The sequence below is a fragment of the Panthera onca genome, chromosome D4 (genome assembly GCF_046562875.1).
Source record: "Panthera onca isolate mPanOnc1 chromosome D4, mPanOnc1 haplotype 2, whole genome shotgun sequence".
Lineage (NCBI taxonomy): Eukaryota > Metazoa > Chordata > Mammalia > Carnivora > Felidae > Panthera > Panthera onca.
This window is the reverse complement of record NC_138351.1, coordinates 3,194,275-3,203,249: the sequence shown is the minus strand read 5'-3', so window position 1 is coordinate 3,203,249 and position 8,975 is coordinate 3,194,275. Positions and strand designations below refer to the sequence as shown.

Genomic DNA, 8,975 nt, shown 5'->3' with positions numbered 1-8,975 from the left:
CTTCCTTCCTCCCTCCCTTCCTTCCTTCCTCCTTCCTTCCCTCCTTTCCTCTTTCCTCCCTCCCTCCCTCCCTCCCTCCTCCCTCCCTCCCTCCCTCTTTCTTTCTTTCTTTCTTTCTTTCTTTCTTTCCTTCTCCTGATTAATTTTCCTCCCTCTCTTTTTCTTACATATTAGCGGGAGATGCTATCCAGAAGTCTCCATACACATCTTGACACTTGGCTTATATTTTTGGTGATACATTTAGTCATGTATGAAACGTAACCCAATGAGACAAACCGAGTGAAAGTATTTAACGAACCATGGAGTTTTCAGTAAATATCTGAGGATGTGGTTTCCTCTTGCTGTTTCCCCTTGAAGTCTGTTCCCACACAGCTGCTTTGTGCTCCATCCACTTCTTCGTTCGAGAGGATCCACAGAAGGCTTTTCCGGAATTGGTCAGCACATGGGTCCTCAGCTCAGCTGAGCTCTAGCAGATCTGGCCCTAGGGACACCGTGGCGTTCCCAACCTCCAGTCCCTGCTTTCCAAGTTAGGGCGAGTCAGGATGGCCTTCAAGGGTCTCCATGCTCACTGCAAACATGTTTAGTATACTATTCAATACTGTGACTTTTCAACCATGCACCCCACGTTCTGGGACACTCTTCCCACAAAGAGGTGGGATCTATGCCCCACCCCCGAGTCCTGCAGGCTGGTGATGCAGGGTCACAGCGGCTGGGTCTCCGGGGAAGCCTGACCTCACAGAGCCCACCATGCTGGAGAGGTGACCTGGGGGCATCCCTGTCAGCCTCTTGAGCACACCGCTGTGGATGTGGACTCAGGCTCCGGCCCCCACGTGGCCGCTCCTCAGAGCCTTTCCTGAATCCCCACCCACAGAGTCAAGGATGAAAGAGGGGGTTCTGAGCCCTAAGAGTCCAGTGCTTGGTCACACGGCAGTAGTAATGAGAGCAGGGTATACGTATCTGGTGGGTCACCCCATGCTCACTGTCCTTGAGGAGGTCCCCCACAACGTGTGACCGAATGGACACAAAATGAAAAGTGGAAACTTACAATTTTTTTGATGTTTATTTTGAGACAGAGAGAGACAGACAGAGCATGAGCAGGGGAGGGGCAGAGAGAGAGACACAGATTCCGAAGCAGGCTCCAGGCTCCAAGCTGTCATCACAGAGCCTGACGAGGGGCTCGAACCCAGGAACCGCGAGATCATGACCTGGGCCGAAGTTGGATGCTCAACAGACTGAGCCCTCCCAGGCACCCCTGAAAAGAGGAAACTTTAAATTAACAACATTAGAATTGTTCTCCGGGGAGACATGTTTGTCCCACCTCAGCCAGGACTCCAGAGCGGCTGGGTCCCCAGGGCGCTGGTGGCTGTATTTGCGGCCCGCACACCAGCCGGCAGTGGCCACGTGTGGTTATTCACTTCCCTGAACGTCCCCAAACCAGCTGTCACATTATGGGTGCAGGATGTGTTTGTGCTGTGCGCCGCCTACCTGTCTCTGTCCTTGTGATAGTCCAAGCGTCCCTGCTTTGTGGCACCTCGGTGGTAAATACATGTGCGGATGTGGCCCCGACTCTCCTCACAGTACCGGGTAACCAGGGGTGGGTCGTAAGTGATTCAAAATACACGCATGATATCCCTTTTCCAGAGATGATCACTGAAAAGAGAAGTCTTTAATTTTTTTTAACTTAATTTATTTTTGAGAGAGAGAGAGCATGAACGGGGGAGGGACAGAGAGAGGGAGACACAGAATCCGAAATAGGCTCCAGGTTCTGAGCTGTCAGCACAGAGCCCGACGTGGGGCTCAAACCCACGAACTGTGAGATCGTGAGCTGAGTCAAAGTTGGACGCTCAACCCACTGAGCCCCTCAGGCACCCCTGAAAAGATGGTAAGTCTTAAAGGTCCTTCTGGAGAACCTACGAATCTGAGCTGATGTCGTCCCTACCCCGGCTGCCGAAATACCACTTTGGAGCCCCTGGAGAAAGGTTAAGATTTCAGCCTAAAGACTGGGGATGGGGGGGGGGGCCTCTCGCTTGGGGCCCTTGACTCATTTGGGACCTGAAACCCCTCCGTGGCCTGGAGCAGTGGCCACACGAAGTCTGCGTTCCCTCAGAAGCCGACCCGGAGACAGAAACTGGAGCACAGCTGGGGTATTCGGGAGGGCAGGGAGCAGCCTGGGGCAGGGAAGTGAGGGGTGGGGGGCTGGTCAGGGCAGGATGGGGTGAGTCCTGGGGAAACCCACTGAAGAGGTGAGGTGCGGGCTCTCAGGGTCGACGTTGTAATTCCCACGCCGTCTGTGGTCCGGCCTCACAGTGGCTTTCGGGGTGCGGGGCGGGGGGGGGGGTGGCTCTGTGACAGTAGGGGGTGGTGCCGGGACGGCCAGGCCTGGGGATACAGGGGGGCACGGGTGGGGGCTGCTGCAGGACCTCTCTCAGAAGAACGCTGGGAACGCTTAGGAGAACAAAGAAAATCCACTTGATTGAAAAGCATGGTTAGAGTCTAAAGAATAAATTTGCGATGTCGCAGTACGGATGCCTCTTTATTCACGGGCAATACGCCCCAGTGGCGGGCCTAACAGGCACTGTGATATTACATAGCGATGAGCTTAAACAGTGTCCGGGACGAGGCTCCTGCTGTCGACGGGGCTCCCGGTGCACTGCTGCCACCGTGCTGTGTTACCCACATTCAGAGGAAGGAAATCTGACTTGTAGTTAGAAGTTAGTGAAAACAGAGACGCAGTCGTTCCCATCCACCTTCTTGGGCGGCTGAACTCTGCCCGTGGACCTCGGGGCAGAGCCTCCAGCCCACACAGAAGAGACCACATAATGCAGGGGGTGCGGGAGCCCCGTGCTGCCTCACTTCCCCACTGCAGACGGCCTCGCCCCGGGTCCCGCTGGCTCTCACCACCCGGCAGGTCCAGACCCGGCTCGTCTGCTTTCCTCTGGAGCCTGCAGCCCGAGGAAGCAGCAGCCACGGGTCAGGGGAGCCCCGGCCACAGACAGGAGGGGACCCCGGGGGGTTGGAGACAGCTGACTGGAACAGTGTACTGGGCCTGACATGCACAGATGATGTGGAATCAGGAATTCCAGAGCCTTTCCAGGGAGGAACAGAGGCCCGGTGGCTCAGGGCAGGGGTGAGCGAGGGCCGTGTGGACCGAACCCGCGGGGGCTCTCCTCCCTGTGGCAGGAGGCACGCCTCGGCCAGCACCGAAGACGGGCAGAGGAACACTGACTGCTCTCATTTCCAGCAAAGTCTGTGAAGGCACCGAAGTGAGATAATGGAGACCAGATGGAAAATCGGGGTGGATGCCGGGAGCGCCAGGGGTCAGAGCTCAGGCAGCGTTTCTGGAAAGAGAAGAAAGGGTGTGTTTCTCGGGTCTGATTTTCACATGCCTGAACTATGCAACCAGACAAATATTTGTGGATCTGCTCCAGCGCTGCAGGGCCGTCATGGGAGCCTGCAGAGGAATGTTCCGGCATACCAGTCTCCCTTCTGGCCCCAAACTGCCCTGCCGCTGACCCGAGCGAACGATCGGGAGCTCCACATTCCCCAGGGGAACCTGCCCCTGCACCGCCTGGGCCTGGTCCATGTCCCCGTCCGGGCTCGGGGGTCCTCGGGACGGGGCTGCGGCCCCCGCAGGCGGGCGTGGTGGGGGGCGCAGCCCTGCCTCTGGCGCACGTGGCATCGCGGGCACTGGTGGGCCTGGGGGGGTGGGGTCAGAGCCCACCGCTCGCCCACTCCCTGTGGCTGGGGAAGCCTGGAAACGCGGGAAGGCTCCGCCCTGATTGGGACTGGAGGGCGGGGGCCCCGTGTGACGCATTCCTGAGGTCAGCCCTGAGCCCAGCCTCTGGCTACGTGCCGGGGTCCTGCCCTGCCTTTGCTAAGACGCGCGATTTTTCTCAGTCTGAGACCAGCCGGCAGGTGCACGGCGACGTCGCTGCGGGAACCGAGCTCTGCCATTTGCGTTGTTGAAGTCACATGTGGGCGTCCGGGTCACGATGCAGCTACGGCCACGTTCCTGAAGCGGAGGAAAAGCCACTTCCGGTGCTCCCGATGCCCCCGGGTGCACTCTGCCCGGACTCACTCCCCACACGGAAATGCCGGCGCGGGGACCTGCAGGTGACCGCCTGCCGGGGAGATTCAGGGACGAGCGGAACGAGACTTCGGCCTCATCGAAACAGGAACTATGGGGGAAGCCGGGGTATTTTCCAGTGACTTCAAATATACTGTCCATCCTTCTTTTTAACGGTTGTTTGTTTGTTTTGAGAGAGAGCGCACAAGCATGAGCAGGGGAGGGACAGAGAGAGGGAGAGAGAGAATCCCAAGCAAGCTCTGCGCTGTCAGTGGGGCTGGAACCCACAAACCGTCCAATTATGACCTGAGCTGGAACCAAGAGTGGGAGCCTCAACCGACTGAGCCCCCAGGCGGCCCCTACTGTCGGTTCCTCATGGTGGCAAAGAGGCCAAGGGCTGGTATAGATGGGAAGGCGGCTTGTAACCCCAGGCAGGGTCGGCCAACGCTGAAGCACCAGGACCTTCAGAGGAAGGTCACCCTGAAGCAACGTGAGCCCGACCGACCTCCAGGAACGCAAGGCCCTCGAGGGGCAAGGCTTCTGCCTGTGTTTTTTCCGATGACGTCATTCTCAGGGCCTGGCACGTACTAGGTGCTCAGTAAGTATCTGGTGAGCAAGGGAAGGCCCGATAATGAGGAAGAAAACGTAAGTGACTGAATTTTCTGAGTTTGGCGCCAATCTGTTGTTTTTCACTGGCACCATTCTTTCCATTCTTAAATTTTTTTATCTTTTCTGACAACAGTGCTGACCCTTGCCCCTGGGCTCTGCTCCTCACTCCCTGTGGTTCAGGTGGGCCCGCCCACCACAGGCCTGGGGATTTGACCCAAGTCCCCCGGCTCCGTGCTCCCTGCTGGGGACAACGTCTTGGGCAGGTGCACAGAAAGACCCTCTGTGCCCACGAGTCCAGAGCCCTGGTGTCCCTGCCCCCTGCCTGCCCCCTGCCTGCCCCACGCCTGGAGGTCAAGTCTCCCCATGGGATGCCTGGGGTTCCCTGGGTGAGAACCATTGTTGTCAGGTTTAAGTTCATCAGAGTTTCCACTGCCCCAACCAGCTGAAAAATACGAGATTACAAAATAGTGTACATTTGATGTGGAGGACGTCTTTTTCCTGAGCAGCTGTTAAGAAATTGAGAATTTGGGGCATCTGGGTGGCTCAGTCGGGTGCGTGTCCGACTCGATTTCAGCTCAGGTCATGATCCCAGGGTCATGAGATCGAGCCCCGCATCAGGCTCCATGCTGAGTGTGGAACCTTCTTGGCATTCTCTCTGTCTCCCTCTCCCCAGCTCAAGCTTGCTCTCTCTCAAATAAAAAAAAAAAAAGAAAAGAAATTGAGAAATTGATGGGGCATATGACCTGTTAGAAGCAGGGACATGGGGGGCAGGGGCCCTGGGTGGCTCAGCAGGTTGGGCGTCTGACTTCAGCTCAGGTCATGATCTCACAACTCATGGGTTTGAGCCCCACATCGGGCTCTATGCTGACAGCTCAGGGCCTGGAGCCGGCTTCGGATTCTGTGTCTCCCTCTCTCTCTGCCCCTCCCCCGCTTGCTTGTGGGTGCATGTGCGCTCTCTCTTCTTCTGTCTCTCAAAAATAAATAAACATTAAAAAAAAAGCAGCAGGGACACGTCCCGGTTCGGGATGCATGCCGGGCTCTGGCCCTCCACCATGTGTGAGATGTGTCCCGCAGCTTCCAGATGGTTCTGCTCTGCTCTCCTTTCTGCCCAGAGCTCCTGTGACACAGCCTCTGACCCCCTCACTTCAGCTTGAATTCCAGCTGTGGTCTGTGAGCTTGGTCAGGGCTCCGTGTCCTCGCTCCCGGGGTCCCGCGGACCCTCTGAAACTACGGGCACGCTTGTACTGTGAGCACTATTTTGAGGACAATGGCCATAGTTTTGCCCAGATCCTCAGCGGTTTGTTCCCGGGCCCCCAAAAGAGGCCTGTTGTCTACAGAAAAGAATCGGGGCTGGCTGGTTCAATGGGTAGAGCACGCGACTCTTAACCTCAGGGTCATGAGTTCGAGCCCCATGTTGGGCGTGGAGCCTACTTAAAATAATAATAAAAAAGAATCCTTATTCCTTCCCATGTACATGAGCCCAGCTGTGATTTATACCTTCTGCTGCCTGACTTTCCCCCTTGTATTCTGTAAATCCAACAACTGTGAAGCACTCACAACTCTTAGAATGTGCTGGGGGGTTTTATGATTTCATATTACTGTGCCTGCGGCACCTTCCAGAATGTTCTCCCCAGATAGCCTGCTTGCCGCTCGCCAGCTTGCACCCTCTCCCTCATCCTTCAGTGCTCCGTGCAGGTATGACTCGGTCTGCACAGCCAACCGCCCTCCCTAACACCGCATCATCACCGTCCGTGTAGTCTGACCCTGCCCATCTAGATCCCTCCCGCCACAGCCGGTATTTTCTCCGGTGAATTTCTGGTCTTTGTTTGAAATGAACGAGAGGAAAAAGTCTTCCTTCAGGTCTCAGGGGGGGGTCCAGGCGTGTGTGGCTGGATGCTATCGCTCTTGACCTGTTTTCCAACACATCCTTAGATGTGGCCCGTGGAAACGTGGAAAGCGGGCCGGGGGCGGGGAACGTCTGGGACGTGGACACGGAGGTGTGCCGGTCTCTGTGTCAGGGTGTACCGGCAGGACGTGTGCACCAGTGCCAACCGCGGCATCACGCATCCGGCCCTGCGGTTTGTTGACTTTGGCGAACCACGGCTGGGTTTTCCTGTAGTGAGACCTCCGGCCTCGACCGTCCGGAGTGTGTCTGTGGCAACATTCTCGCTCGGATTCGTGACGAGATGGGAAAACTCATTCCAGCTGAAACTCATAAAGCAGTCTTAGCTTGGGAATGAAATTTAAAACAAAACTAGAAAGCTAAAGGCCTTCCTCCCCCTCCCCCGCCAGCAGGACTATATATTCTCGGAGAGACTTGATCTCTGGCTTGAATTACATGAAAGTGCGTAACAGATTTTTAGTGAACAGAAAATGTGGACCATTGTCCCAAACGAGTGTTTCTCCTTGATTTTGTTCCCACAGTGAAGGTGGAATGTTCCTGAAAGGTGACAGGATAGAAAGAGGTGGTTCTGCCATTTGGTGTTAAAGAGCATAACTGAGCGTTTACCGTGGGTGCAAGCTGTTCCGTATTTTCTACACATAAACTCACTGAATCCCGACTTTCTCATGTGGACCCAACATGCAGTGAACTGCAAAATATTAGTGGGGAAAGTAACAAGTAAGAAAAGTCAGCATCCTTTAAGAATGTGGCACGCATTATTCTAACCACAGACAAGCCATGTATAAACCAGTCACTTTTCATAGCCAACCTATCAAGCCGCTACTCATACTTTCCATGTTGCATGTATACAAATGTTGAGGCCCAGAGAGGCCTCCTATCCCCCCGAAGGTCACACAGTAAAAAACTTTCTGAGCTGGGATTTGAACCCAGGCCATGTAGCTGAGAAGTCTGTATTCTCAGCCATTATTTTTTCACTGAAATGGAAATTCGTGCTCTGTCCTTGGATGTAAAGCCTAAGTATTGTTTTGTACATTTGGAAATTTAAAAAAATTCAAGTAAAAGTTTATTTAGGGTAAGTTGACAAAAAGTCCTAAAGCTCATTCAGAAAGAATATAGAAAAATAGCTTGAAAATTCTAAAAAAGAAAAACAATGAGGATGGCTCTTCCTAGCAAATTTTTAACATATATGGTAAAATTTTTAATAATTAGTATGATACTGCTGTTTGGGCCAGCGAATCAGTGGAACAAGTAAGGAAGTCCAGAATCACACAGAAACATGCCTGACTATTAATCTTTCTTAAACCGTCACAGAGAATTTCACACCAGCAGCAAAGTAGTCCCTCATCTGTGATTTACAATCAGTCAACCATTAGCGGGGAAAAAGCTTCTTCTCTCATGTTCTAGATCAAAATGAACCTGAGGTGGTTTAAATACTTACGTGGCAAAAACAAGCATAAAACTATGCACGTAGCACGAAAGCAATGTCTACGTACTGTTTTAGGTGCAAGAACTCTCTGAGTCCGACCGCACAGGCAAAAATCACAGACGGAAGGATTGCTAGGTTCGTCCCTGCAAAGACGTGTGCCCGTGGTGTCGCAGTGAACAAAGTTTAAAGACAAAGACACATTTGCAGCATAAGTGATGGGCGAAGGATTAAAAACCTAAATATATAAGTAGGCTTTACACGTGTATCAGAAAAGGAGAAACACCCCAAGGGAAAGGTGATGTAAGCCAGGAACGAAGGGCCAGAAGTTAAGGACCGTCCGTGGAAATTATCAACCTCACTAGTCATCAAAGATCCGTAAATTCACAGGTTTTCTCTCTCTGTCTCTTTCTCTCTCTTTCTCTCTCTGTCTATATCTGTCTCTCTCTCCCTCCCTCTTTTTGTTTCTCTCTCTGTCTCTCTTTCTCTCTCTGTGTTTCTCTGTGTTGGTCAATCAGGTGAACACATGAAAAAGAACGGCAATACTCAGCTTTTGGAGGAGAGGTAGGAAGACATCCTGACTGTCCTTTCTGATTATCAAAGTGACTCTTGCTACAAAACACTCAAGAAAATATTGAAAGCTGTGCATAAGAGAACGCAAGTTCCTCACAATTCCCTCCCCCGCCCCCAAGTGCCCCCGGGGGCCGATTTTGTCACCTTGGCATTTTGTGTCCTGCTCGGCTATCCCAGGCAGCAGTGGTCAGTGAGCCCCGGCTTGCACGTGGCCCACAGTGCAAGCACCTCACACAGGACCTCACACACAGCTGGTGGCCCTCAGCAGGCATACTTTACCTGCCGTGCCGTTCCCAGCCCTGGGCAGGAGAATCAGCGGACGTCCTATGGATGTTCGTGGAGAGAGGCATGAGGCCCTCGCCTTTGTAAATCTTTGTATATATTTGATTTGTCACGCAGCA

General features: G+C 53.7%; 1 long non-coding RNA gene across 1 annotated transcript; it reads right to left on the bottom strand.

The window, feature by feature from the left end:
• Positions 1 to 220: 220 nt before the first annotated feature.
• On the bottom strand, positions 221 to 1,657 carry LOC145713074 (uncharacterized). The gene is made up of 3 exons (XR_014136012.1): positions 1,486 to 1,657; positions 1,120 to 1,252; positions 221 to 568 (listed from the first exon to the last, which is right to left on the bottom strand). It is a non-coding gene; the product is annotated as an uncharacterized LOC145713074 (long non-coding RNA).
• Between the last annotated feature and the right edge of the window lie 7,318 nt (positions 1,658 to 8,975).